The sequence below is a fragment of the Crocuta crocuta genome, unplaced genomic scaffold (assembly GCF_008692635.1).
Source record: "Crocuta crocuta isolate KB4526 unplaced genomic scaffold, BGI_CrCroc_1.0 scaffold1522, whole genome shotgun sequence".
Classification (NCBI taxonomy): domain Eukaryota; kingdom Metazoa; phylum Chordata; class Mammalia; order Carnivora; family Hyaenidae; genus Crocuta; species Crocuta crocuta.
This window is the reverse complement of record NW_027528229.1, coordinates 30,228-40,898: the sequence shown is the minus strand read 5'-3', so window position 1 is coordinate 40,898 and position 10,671 is coordinate 30,228.

Below are 10,671 nucleotides of genomic sequence, written 5' to 3'. Positions count from 1 at the left end.
CTCCAACTGCATCTCATTGACCCCAACACCCTCACTTTGCACCTCCTCAAACTCTACTGTCTTCAGCTTCTCTTCAATTCCTGTGTGATTCAAGTTTCTCCCGTTTCTGCACATGATCCTTCGGTGGTGCTTCCAGTATTGTGATCACAGGGTCTGTGTCATATAATGCATGTGCTCCATTTCACACGGGACACCTGAGGCACCTACACTTAGGGTGCATCTCATCCTTCCCAGAACCCACAACATTGTGTCCATAAAATACACGCCAATACTCCTGATACTGCCTTTGCGTCAGTTTCTTTTCGGCAAGAGAAACCTATAGCTCACCTCATTATGGGGAAATGACACAGCTCTCGTCCTGAGAAAATGGAGATACGTTATATTGTCCTCAGCCAGCTTTGCCATTGAATTGCCAAGCCCTCACAACCATCTCTATGTCATTCCCATTGTCTTTCACGAAGATGAATATGCTTTACAAGTCACTCATCCAGCTCAGGTCATCTTACCAAACTGAGTATGTGGAGCTGCTGGTGAAGGAGAGGGAGGTGGCCCGTAGCCCATGCCTGGTGATGAAGGACGGTCCGTGGGGTGGGACATGCAAGGTGATCATGGGTTAGGACCAGGCTCTCTCGTATACATAATGGCCCGCAGAACAGAAATTAAAGCTATAAAGTTTCAGAGGCTGTGTCATCCCTCTCTTTCCATATAGTAAGCTTAGGATTGTCATTGTTTTAGGAAAGCATATAGAGGCTGAGCCATAAGAGAGAAGTGTGGAATCCAGTTTTGACAGTAGACAGGCAGTCCCAGAAAGCCTGGTAAATGGCTCGTAGTTTTAGGTCCTGAGCAATTGAGGATGTCTTGATCTGCCTGGATTTAGATGTGGGCCTTGTTCTGAGAACAGGTGAGCTAAATACCTAACCTGGGTTTGGGCAAACTGAGGTTTTCCTTTGAGACTTTATGGGGCTTTTAAAGCCAAAAGTTTTCACAGGTGGCTGCTGTCTTCCTGTGAAAAGGCATGAGGAGGGGAACAGAGAAGCCAATCACCTGCACATTGTAACAAATAGAGCTGCAGAACAGTTTCCGTCATCTGAAGCAGCCTTTAAGGTTTGTGGGACATATGAGGTCCTCTGTGAAACCCAGGGAAGTTACAGTCCAGGTGTATTAAATTCTCTGCAAGTGAAGGCCAAAAGAGACTGGCTCTCCTTATCAACTGGAATGCTAAAAACTATACCACATAGGTAAAGTACAGTGAAAATTTTGCTTTCAGTGGTAGAGGTATGAGGTGTGGGAAGAAGGGAATATCGTGGGGTAACAGTGCTATTTGTTGCTTGGAGGTCCTGGACAAAGTACTCTTCTCAGCAGTTGGGTTTTCTCACGGGTATAATAGAGGTGTCACCTAGATTGCTGCAGGGGACAATGAGGCCATGAGCCTTATAACCCTCTGTTATGGTGTTGATGCCTTGAAGGCCTTCTTAATTTACAGGGTATTGGTTAATTCTAGGGAGAAGTTTTGCAGGATTGACTAGAATCTTGAAGGGAGGTACACCGTGGATTCTGCGAAGACCAGTTGAAGATGTTGCCCATAAAGTGGATGGTATCTGATCCAGTAGGAGTAAGTGATCTGTCCTCCAGATTCCGCTATAGTGCCAGCAGAAACATGGCATAGAAAAGGTGACAAAGGATCATTTCTTTCCCTTTGTTGCTCTTTTGGTTACTGTTGTCAAATTCTATAATTATTTTTCCCTTTTGGGCAAAATAAATTCCAGCGTGATATTTTTCTAAGAAGTGTCAGTCCAGCTGATGAATAGGGACCACAGAACTAAGGGGAATAAGGTGTGCGTCTCTCAAAGGGCCTGGATCCAAGGGAATAGGTTCAGAGATAGGAACCTGTTGAGATTTAATAGATCCTCACTCATGGAACTATGTTTGTACTCTGAGGCTGGGGCTGCTTTATAGCACTGGGGTTAGTTCCTGCTTCAGTAAAGACAGAGATAGATTCATTCCCAACCTGGAGAGTAGTTTCTCTAAATAGATTAAGAGGGGGGCTTGAGAAGTGCTCAGTAGTTCCTTGCAATCCCATCATTGGGAAATGGGAGGACATTGAAAAGGTTGGAAAGAGGGCTGAAGGGCCTTGAAGCTCTTAAGTTTATAACTATCTTTTTTCCAATGTCCTAGTTCTTGCAGTAACAGCAGGAACTAAGCTTCTAGGTTTAAAATTTTTTTTCCTGTCTTGTTTATTTTTGAGAGAGAGAGAGAGACAGGCAGGCAGGCAGGCAGACAGACAGTGTGAGCTGGCACGGGGCAGAGAAAGAGAGAGACACAGAATCTGAAGCAGGTTCCAGGCTCTGAGCGTCGGCACAGAGACTGACGTGGGGCTCGAACTCAAAGACTGTGAGATCATGACCTGAGCCGAAGTCAGATGCTTAACCAACTGAGCCACCCAGGCGCCCCTCTAGGTTTTTTTTGTTTTGTTTTGTTTTCTGAGGTAGGGGGTGGGGCTTAATTTGCTGGAGTTGAGCATTGAAAATTTACCAGTCTTTCTACTAGAAGACTTACCTAGGGTCTGAGCAAAGTGGTTTTCCAGGTTAGTTAAACCTGGAGTGGACAGTTTCCCATTCCGTCTTGGTCCTTTTAACTAAAAGGGAAAGATCCCAGACTAGCACATTAATAAACATAGATCTAAAGGAGGAGCAATGTTTTCATTAAAGACAATTTCGTGTCAAAAGTGATAATCATGAACAGATTGATGAGGCCTTTTCTGTAGAAGACTGATTTTGTTCCAAACTTCAGGCTTAGGAAAAGTCACTAAATTTGCTCAATGGAGCGGCATCTGGGTGGCTCAGTCAGTTAAGCATCCAACTTTTGGTTTTAGTTCAGGTCACGATCTCACGGTTTGTGGGATAAAGCCCCACGTTGAGCTCTGCAGCACAGAGCCTGTTTGGGATTCTCTCTCTCCCTCTCTCTTCCCCTCCTCCCTCACTATCTCAAAAAAATTTTTTTTAATTAATTAAAAAATTGTTCAGTGGAGAATTCCAGCAAGGTTTTGAGGATCTTGAGAAAAGTTAGCAGCCTGTTTCTCTAAACCTTTTTTTTTTTTCCCCTTCCTGGGCTTGCCTTGTATTTATTTTTCTCTACTTGTATCAAAGCGGCATGATATTATCAGTGTTGGGGGTAGTACATGGAGGGAAGGGAGTTGTTTTTTTTTTTTTTAATGTATATCCAAGTTAGCATACAGTGCAGTAATGATTTCAGAAGTCGAATCGAGGGATTCATCCAACACCCAGTGTTCATCCCAGCACATGTCCCCCTTAATGCTCATTGCCCATTTAGCCCGTCTCCCTACTCACAACCCCTTCAGCAACCCTCAGTTTCTTCTCTGTATTTAAGAGTCTCTTATGGCTCGTCCCCCTCACTGTTTTATATTATTTTTGCTTCCCTTCCCTTTTGTTCGTCTGTTTTGTATCTTAACTTCCACATATGAGTGAAGACATATATTTGTCTTTCTCTCACTGACTAATTTCACTTACCATACTACACTCTAGATCTATCCACATTGTTGCAGATGGTAAGATTTCATTCTTTTTGATCACCTTCTTTATTCATTCATCAATTGATGCACTTTTGGGCTCTTTCCATACTTTGGCTATTGTTGATACTGCTGCTGTAAACATTGGGGTGAACGTGCCCCTTGCAAACAGCACACCTGTATCCTTAATAAATACCTAGCAGTGGAATTGCTGGGTCATAGGGTAGTTCTATTTTTAGTTTGTTGAGGAACCTCCATACTGTTTTCCAGAGTGGCTGCACCAGTTTGCATTCCCATGAGCAGTACAAAAAGGTTCCATTTTCTCTGCATCCTCGCCAACATCTGTTATTGCCTGAGTTAATTTTAGCCATTCTGACAGGTGTGAGGGGGTATCTCTGTTGGTTTTGATTTGTATTTCCCTGATGATGACTCATGTTGAGCATTTTGTCATGTGTCTGTTAGCCATCTGGATGTCTTCTTTGGAAAAGTGTCTATTCATGTCTTTTGCCCATTTTTTCATTGGATTATTTGTTATTTGGGTGTTAAGTTTGGTGAGTTCTTTATAGATGTTGGATACTAACCTTTTATCTGATATGTCCGTTGCAAATGTCTTCTCCCATTCATTGGTTTCCTTTTTGCTTTCCTGATTGTTTCCTTCACCATGTAGAAGCTTTTTATCTTGTTGGGGTCCCCGTGGTTCATTTTTCTTTTGTTAACCTTGCCTTCACACATGTCAAGTAATAACTTGCTGTGGCCAACGTGAGAGAGGTGTTTGACTGCTATCTCCTCTAGGATTTTGATGGCTTGCTGCCTTACATTTAGGTCTTTCATCCATTTTGAGTTTATTTTTGTATAAGAAAGTGGTCCAGTTTCATCTTTTGCATGTCTGTGTCTTTTGATTTGAGCATTTAGTCCATTGACAGTTTGAGTGAGTACTGAAAGATACGAATTTAGTGCCTTGTGCTGCCTGTAGAGTTGGAGTTTCTGGTGGTGTTCTTCGGTCCTTTCTAGTCTTAGTTGCCTTTGGTCTTTTTTGTTTTGTTTCACCTTTTCTCCCCTCATCAGAGTGTCCCCCTTAAAATTTCTCACAAGGCTGGTTTAGTGCTTTCAAACTCCTTTAGTTTTTGTTAGTCTGGGAAACACTATATGTCTCCTTTATTTCGAATGACAGTCTTGCTGGATAAAGAATTCTTGGCTGCGTATTTTTCCAATTCAGCACGTTGACTATATTCTGCCCCTCTTTCCTGGTCTGCCAAGTTTCTCTGTATAGGTCTGTTGCCAGCCTGATCTGTCTTCCCTTGTAGGTTAAGGACTTTTTCCCCCTCTTGCTGCTTTCTTAATTCTTTCCTTTTCTGTGTATTTTCTGAATTGGATGGTGATATGCCTCGTTGATGGTCAGTCTTTGTTGAATCTAATGGGAGTTCTCTGTGCTTCTTGGATTTTGAGGTCTGTGTCCTTCCCCAGATTAGCAAAGTTTTCCACTATAATTTTCCCACATAAACCTTCTGCCCTTTTCCTCTCTCTCCATCTTCTGGGACTCCTTGATTCAGGTGTTATTCCTTTTTTAAAAGTCACTGAGTTTTCTACTTCTTGTATTGTGCTCTTTTGCCTTTGTTTCCCTATTTTTTTTCCTGCTTAATTATTCTCCAAAAATTTGTCTTCCTATATTGCTGATTCACTGCTCTACTTTGTCTATTTTTTCCACCATGGCATCCATTCACGATTGTAGCTCGGTTATAGTAGTTTTCATTTCATCCTGACTAGATTTTACTTCTTTTATCTCTACAGGAAGGGAAAGGGATTCTATTCTTTACTCAAACTGTGCTACTATTCTTATTATTGTGCTTCTAAATTCTAGTTCAGACATCTTTCCATATCTGTGTTGAATAAGCCCCTCGCTGCAATTTTTTCCTGTTCTTTCTTTTGGCTTGAATTCCTTCCCTTTGTCATTTTGGAGGAAGAAAAACTTAATAAAATAAAAAAGTAAAAAGTAAACAATAGCACAAAAAATCAAGTAAAGGTAGCTAGATCCTAGGTGTGTTTTGGCCAAGTGGTTGGAAGAAGCTTGATAGAAGAGAGAAAAAAAGGAAAAAGATAAGGAAAAATAAGAAAGAAAGGTAAGAAGAGGTTTAAAAATTAAAAACAAGTGTATAGAATGAAATAGAATAAGATGAAGAAAATGAAATAGAATGAAAACATTTACAAAAATTTAAAACCATGGTGAAAAGAATTAATTTTTTAAAAAAGCAAAATAAAAATATTTTTTCTTTTTGTATGCAAGAAAAAGAAAAGAAAGGAGAAAAGAGAAAGAAATTGAATAGAACCAGCATACAGAATGAAAGCTGGAAGAAGTTACATCCTGTTTCCCCTATGAAGCACTCGATAGTCCGTACTCTAAGCAGGCAGAGAGATTCGAGGTCATCCTCTGGGGCATGTGCTTAGAGGGCAAAGTTGGGCAGGGTTTCATGTAATGGCTCCATTCTCCACGAGGTAGCTCTGCTCAGCTTACTTGGGTGGGTTGTCATGGCCCGCGAGCGCGTGTATGCACATGCGTGGAGAGGTGAACTTGGAATCACCCAGCTTCCTAGTTTCTGTCACAGGAACTCTGTGTTGTCACCCACCCACATTTAAGCACCCCTCCTTTGTCTCAGGCTTCTGTCCACACCCTGCTTCTACACTGTCCGTGTCCAGGCTGTCAGCCTGCCAGGCAGCACCTCCCTCGAATTTCATCTCAGATGGGGCTGTGTTTCCAAACCCCTCACTTCTGAGAAATCTGCAGCGTAGACCTGCTCCAACCATCTGGGGAGGGGTCTCGCTGAACAATGGCCGGGTGCCAGCCTGCCCCAGGAAATGTTCATGTGATCCTTGCAGCGGCTAAGGTTCTGAGATTATGGCATATCACAACACATAACTGGCACCAGGTTTCACTGCACTCTGGCAACTTTGTTCTAATACCAGCAAACATGGCTGCTTTCTGGGGTCCACCATAATCTTTGCCTGTGGGGAGGCTGTATGGGCTCCACCAAATGCCCTCCACGCAGGGGAAACCACTTTTCCCCATGTGCCCCACAGACCCCTCGGACCTCACGTCTGCTCCTGGAGATTCACCCTTCCCATCAGAGCACCTCCAGGTATTGAGCTCTGGAATTTCCAACTGTGTGCTCCGCTATTTAGAGAGTCCTAATGGCATTGAAACCCTCTCCTTTCTCCCTGTCAATGGTTTTGGGGAACATATTTCTTGTTAAGTCCTTTGTGGGTGTTTCCACTCGTTCTCCTTCTCTCCAGCTGCTTTCGAGGGAGTTTTTTCCTGTACTCTCCCAGTGCACCACACTCTCCCCCAGTTTCTCTGTCCTCTCTCCCCCAAAACAGCTCCCTACCCTCCGCAGCTTCTCTCTCCCCACGTCACCTCTCTGCACTGCATACCTGCCAAGTTCTGGGGCACAAATTATGTGCATTGTTGTGTTAATCCTCAAATCAATTTCCTGGGTGTGCATAATGATTTGGTGCTGATCTAGCTGCATTTCAGGGACGAGAGATACAGAGAACTTCCATGCTGCTCTGCCATCCTGGCCCCACCCTGAGAAGTTTCTCTAAATCTTGTTTAGGATATTCCCAGTGGGTGAGGTTCATGCTATGTTTGACCTAGCCCTCAGCAACACGCATGTGAACCAGCTGATAAGAACCTGAGAAACCAGGTTGGTAAGTTGGAATAAATATGTTACATTCTTCAGCAAATGTATAGGGGTCCTCAGTCACTTTAGGAAATGCTTTAACTCTGGCTTGAAATTCAGCTTTAGTCTTCTGCACATAAAATACTTCGGGTCTGTTTATTTTGATGAATCTCCAATAGTTTATTTTTCCTTTTGATTCCTTTGCCTTAGGAGACACATCCAGAAAAATGTTGCTGTAACTGATGTCCGAGAAATTACTGACTGTTTTTACTTCTAGGAATTGTGTGGATTTAGAGCTTTAATCAATTTTGAGTTTACTTTTGTGTATGGTGTTATAAAGTAGTCCAGCTTAATTCTTTTATATGTCTAGTTTTCCCAGCAGAATTTATTGAACAGACTGACTTTCGCTCTTCTATATCCTTGTCTCCTTTGTCATAGATTCATTGATCATCTACATGTGGGTTTATTTCTGGAGCCTCTATTCTGCTCCGTTGAGCTATGTGTCTGTTTTTGATCTAGTGCCATGCTGTTTTGATCACTACAGCTGTATAGTATATCTTCAAATCTGGGATTGTGCTGCCTCCAGCTTTGTTCTTCTTTCTCATTATTGCTTTGGCTATTTGAGGTCTTCTGTGGTTCCATACCTATTTTAGGATTATCCTAGTTTTCAAAAAAATGCTATTAAGATAGCAATTGCATTGAATCTATAGATTGCTTTGGATAATATGGATGTCACAACAATGCTAATCATTCCAACCCATGAGCATGGAATATCATTCCATTTGTGTTATCTTCAATTTCATCAGTGTTGTATAGTTTTCAGAATACAGGTCTCTCACCTCTCATAAACCGCTTTTGCACAGCAAAGGATACCATCAACAAAACAAAACACAACCTACTGAATGGGAGAAGGTATTTGCAAATGATATATCTGGTAGGAGTTAATATCTAAACTATAAAAAGAACTCCTACAGTTCAACACCAACAAACACCAAAAAACAACCAAGAAATGCACAGAGGACCTGAAAAGACATTTTCCCAAAGAAGTCCTACAGATGGCCAGCAGACACATGAAAAGATAAGATGCTCAACATCACTCATCATCAGGGAAATGCAAATCAAAACTGCAACGTGATACCATCTCATGCCTGTTAGAATGGCTAAAATCAAGAACACATAAAACAAGCGTTGGTGAGGATACAAGGAAAGCAGAAGGTCATGCACCGTTGTTGGGAACGTAAATTGGTACAGCCGCTGGGGAATACAGTATGGTATTTACACAAAAAAGTTAAAAATAGAAATACCATATGACCCAATAGTACCAATATTGATATTTACCCAGGGAAAAGGAAAACACTAACTAGAAAAGATACACACACGCTTATGTTTATTGCAGCACTATTTACAATAGCCATGATATGGAAGCAACCTTAAGTGCCCATTAGTAGATGAATGGATAAGGAAAAAGTGGTATACGTACATGATGGACTATCATACAGCTTTAAAAAGCATGAGATCATGCCATTTGAGACCCCATCGAAGGACCCGGAGGGTATTATACTAAGCGAAATAAGTCATGCTGAGAAGGGCAAATACCATGATTCCAGTCATAAATGGAATCTAAAAGAAATGATTATGAAACCAAGGAGAACCAGAACTACAAATACAGAGAATAAAACGATGGTTGCCAGACAGCTGGGGGGTACAAAATGGAAGAAGGGGAGAGGGAGATATAGGCCTCCAGTTGTGAATTGAGGAAGTCGTGCGNTATCTTAAAGTTATATCTATATTGTAAAAGGGTAAATGGTCAAAATTTCCTTATGTAAGAGTTGTAAGTTAGGTGCCAACCTTCTGGCCCTTGTAAAAGCAAGTTCTTGCAGACTTGCCCCCTGAGAGCTCTTCTCAGGAAAAGCCACCTGTTAGACCCTCATTCCCTCCTTATCCAGGATTGTCAGAGATGAAAAATCTTCCCTTGAAAGGCAGGCACATCCAGTGTATCTACTGACTAAAATGCTTCATGGTGAATTTGGCCCCATGAAGGTACCATTTTCCTTGCAAGATTTTAAGCAAATAAAAAGGACCTGAGCAAATGTGCAGACAACTCTGATCAATATATAGAAGTGTTCCAAAACCTAACCCAGGGTTCTGGGAGGAAAAAACAAAAAAGAGGCCGTTCCTAACAAAGGGGACTCTAACACTCTTTCACTGTGTTACTAATACTTTCCTGTTACTCTAACTGTAAGTGGGGGCTTCTCCCTCATTCATATCCTGGGTCCATGACTATGATGATTAGAGCCAACTGTGTCTAGTTATTCTACCTCGAGATGGAAACTTTAAGGAATATTCCCAAGCAGTGCCAAAACTCCTTTTGTTTGGGCAAAGTTCCCTGTCTTCTCTAGCCCGAAATGGACTGCCTAATTCCAGCTGTTGGTGGAAACAACCTGACGTCTGCTCATCTGTTCAAGTGGACAGGCTTTAGGACCGGACACCTCTCTCTCTGCCCTCTGGGCCTTTCTCTGCCTTAGGCTTTTAGGTACAATCTGGTCTCTTCTGCTTTCCCCTCCCCCTCCTTCTGTTTCTGACCACTTTGGGTGAGACATGCATAACTGGTTCCTATACCGTCCTCAGTGCCTCAGGCACTGCAGGCTCCTCTTCCTCCCTCTGATGTCAGGGAGCAAAGAGCACACCCTTTGGCCACCCACTTCAGATCTCCTCACCAGTGTCCCAGGTACAAACTGACAATAGGAAAATATGGATGATCTTTTAAGAAACTAAATTAGGTATTTAAACTAATTTAAGTTTGTTGGTTTAATTAAACATAGAGTTATCAGCATTAAATACAAAACCTTTAATTCTATCTAGGTTTATTAAAGATCAAATAAGCTCATGTTAGTTATCTCTTTTGCAATTTGTTAGCAAAAAGGTGACTTTAAATGATGGTTAATTCTTTCTCAAAGTTTTCATGGGTAATTGTTAAGATAGCTTTCAAAGTCTTTGGGAACCTGAAACTTACAGGTTTTTTTTTTTATTTTTTAAAAATGTTTTATTTATTTCTAAGAGAGAGAGAGAGAGACAGAGACAGCGTAAGCAGGGGAGGGTCAGAGAGAGAGGGAGTCACAGACCGAAACAGGCTCCAGGCTCTGAGCTGGCAGTCAGCACAGAGCCCGATGCGGGGCTCGAACCCACGAACCGCGAAATCATGACCTAAGCGAAAGTCGGACGCTTAACCGACTAAGCCACCCAGGCGCCCCTGAAACTTACAGGTTTTGTTTGGATGATAAATTGAAATTGAATTCATTGGACATGGAGGTCTTTTCCAAATGAGATAAAGTGCTGAATCAAAGTATTGATTGCTAACCATAGGTTTGTGCTTTTGATTTCTTACTGCACAGAAACAAAGGATATTTGCATCCTTTGAAAACATGGTTTTGCTTAATTGATTGATAAATTTGCCATCTGCAGAATTCTGTAACA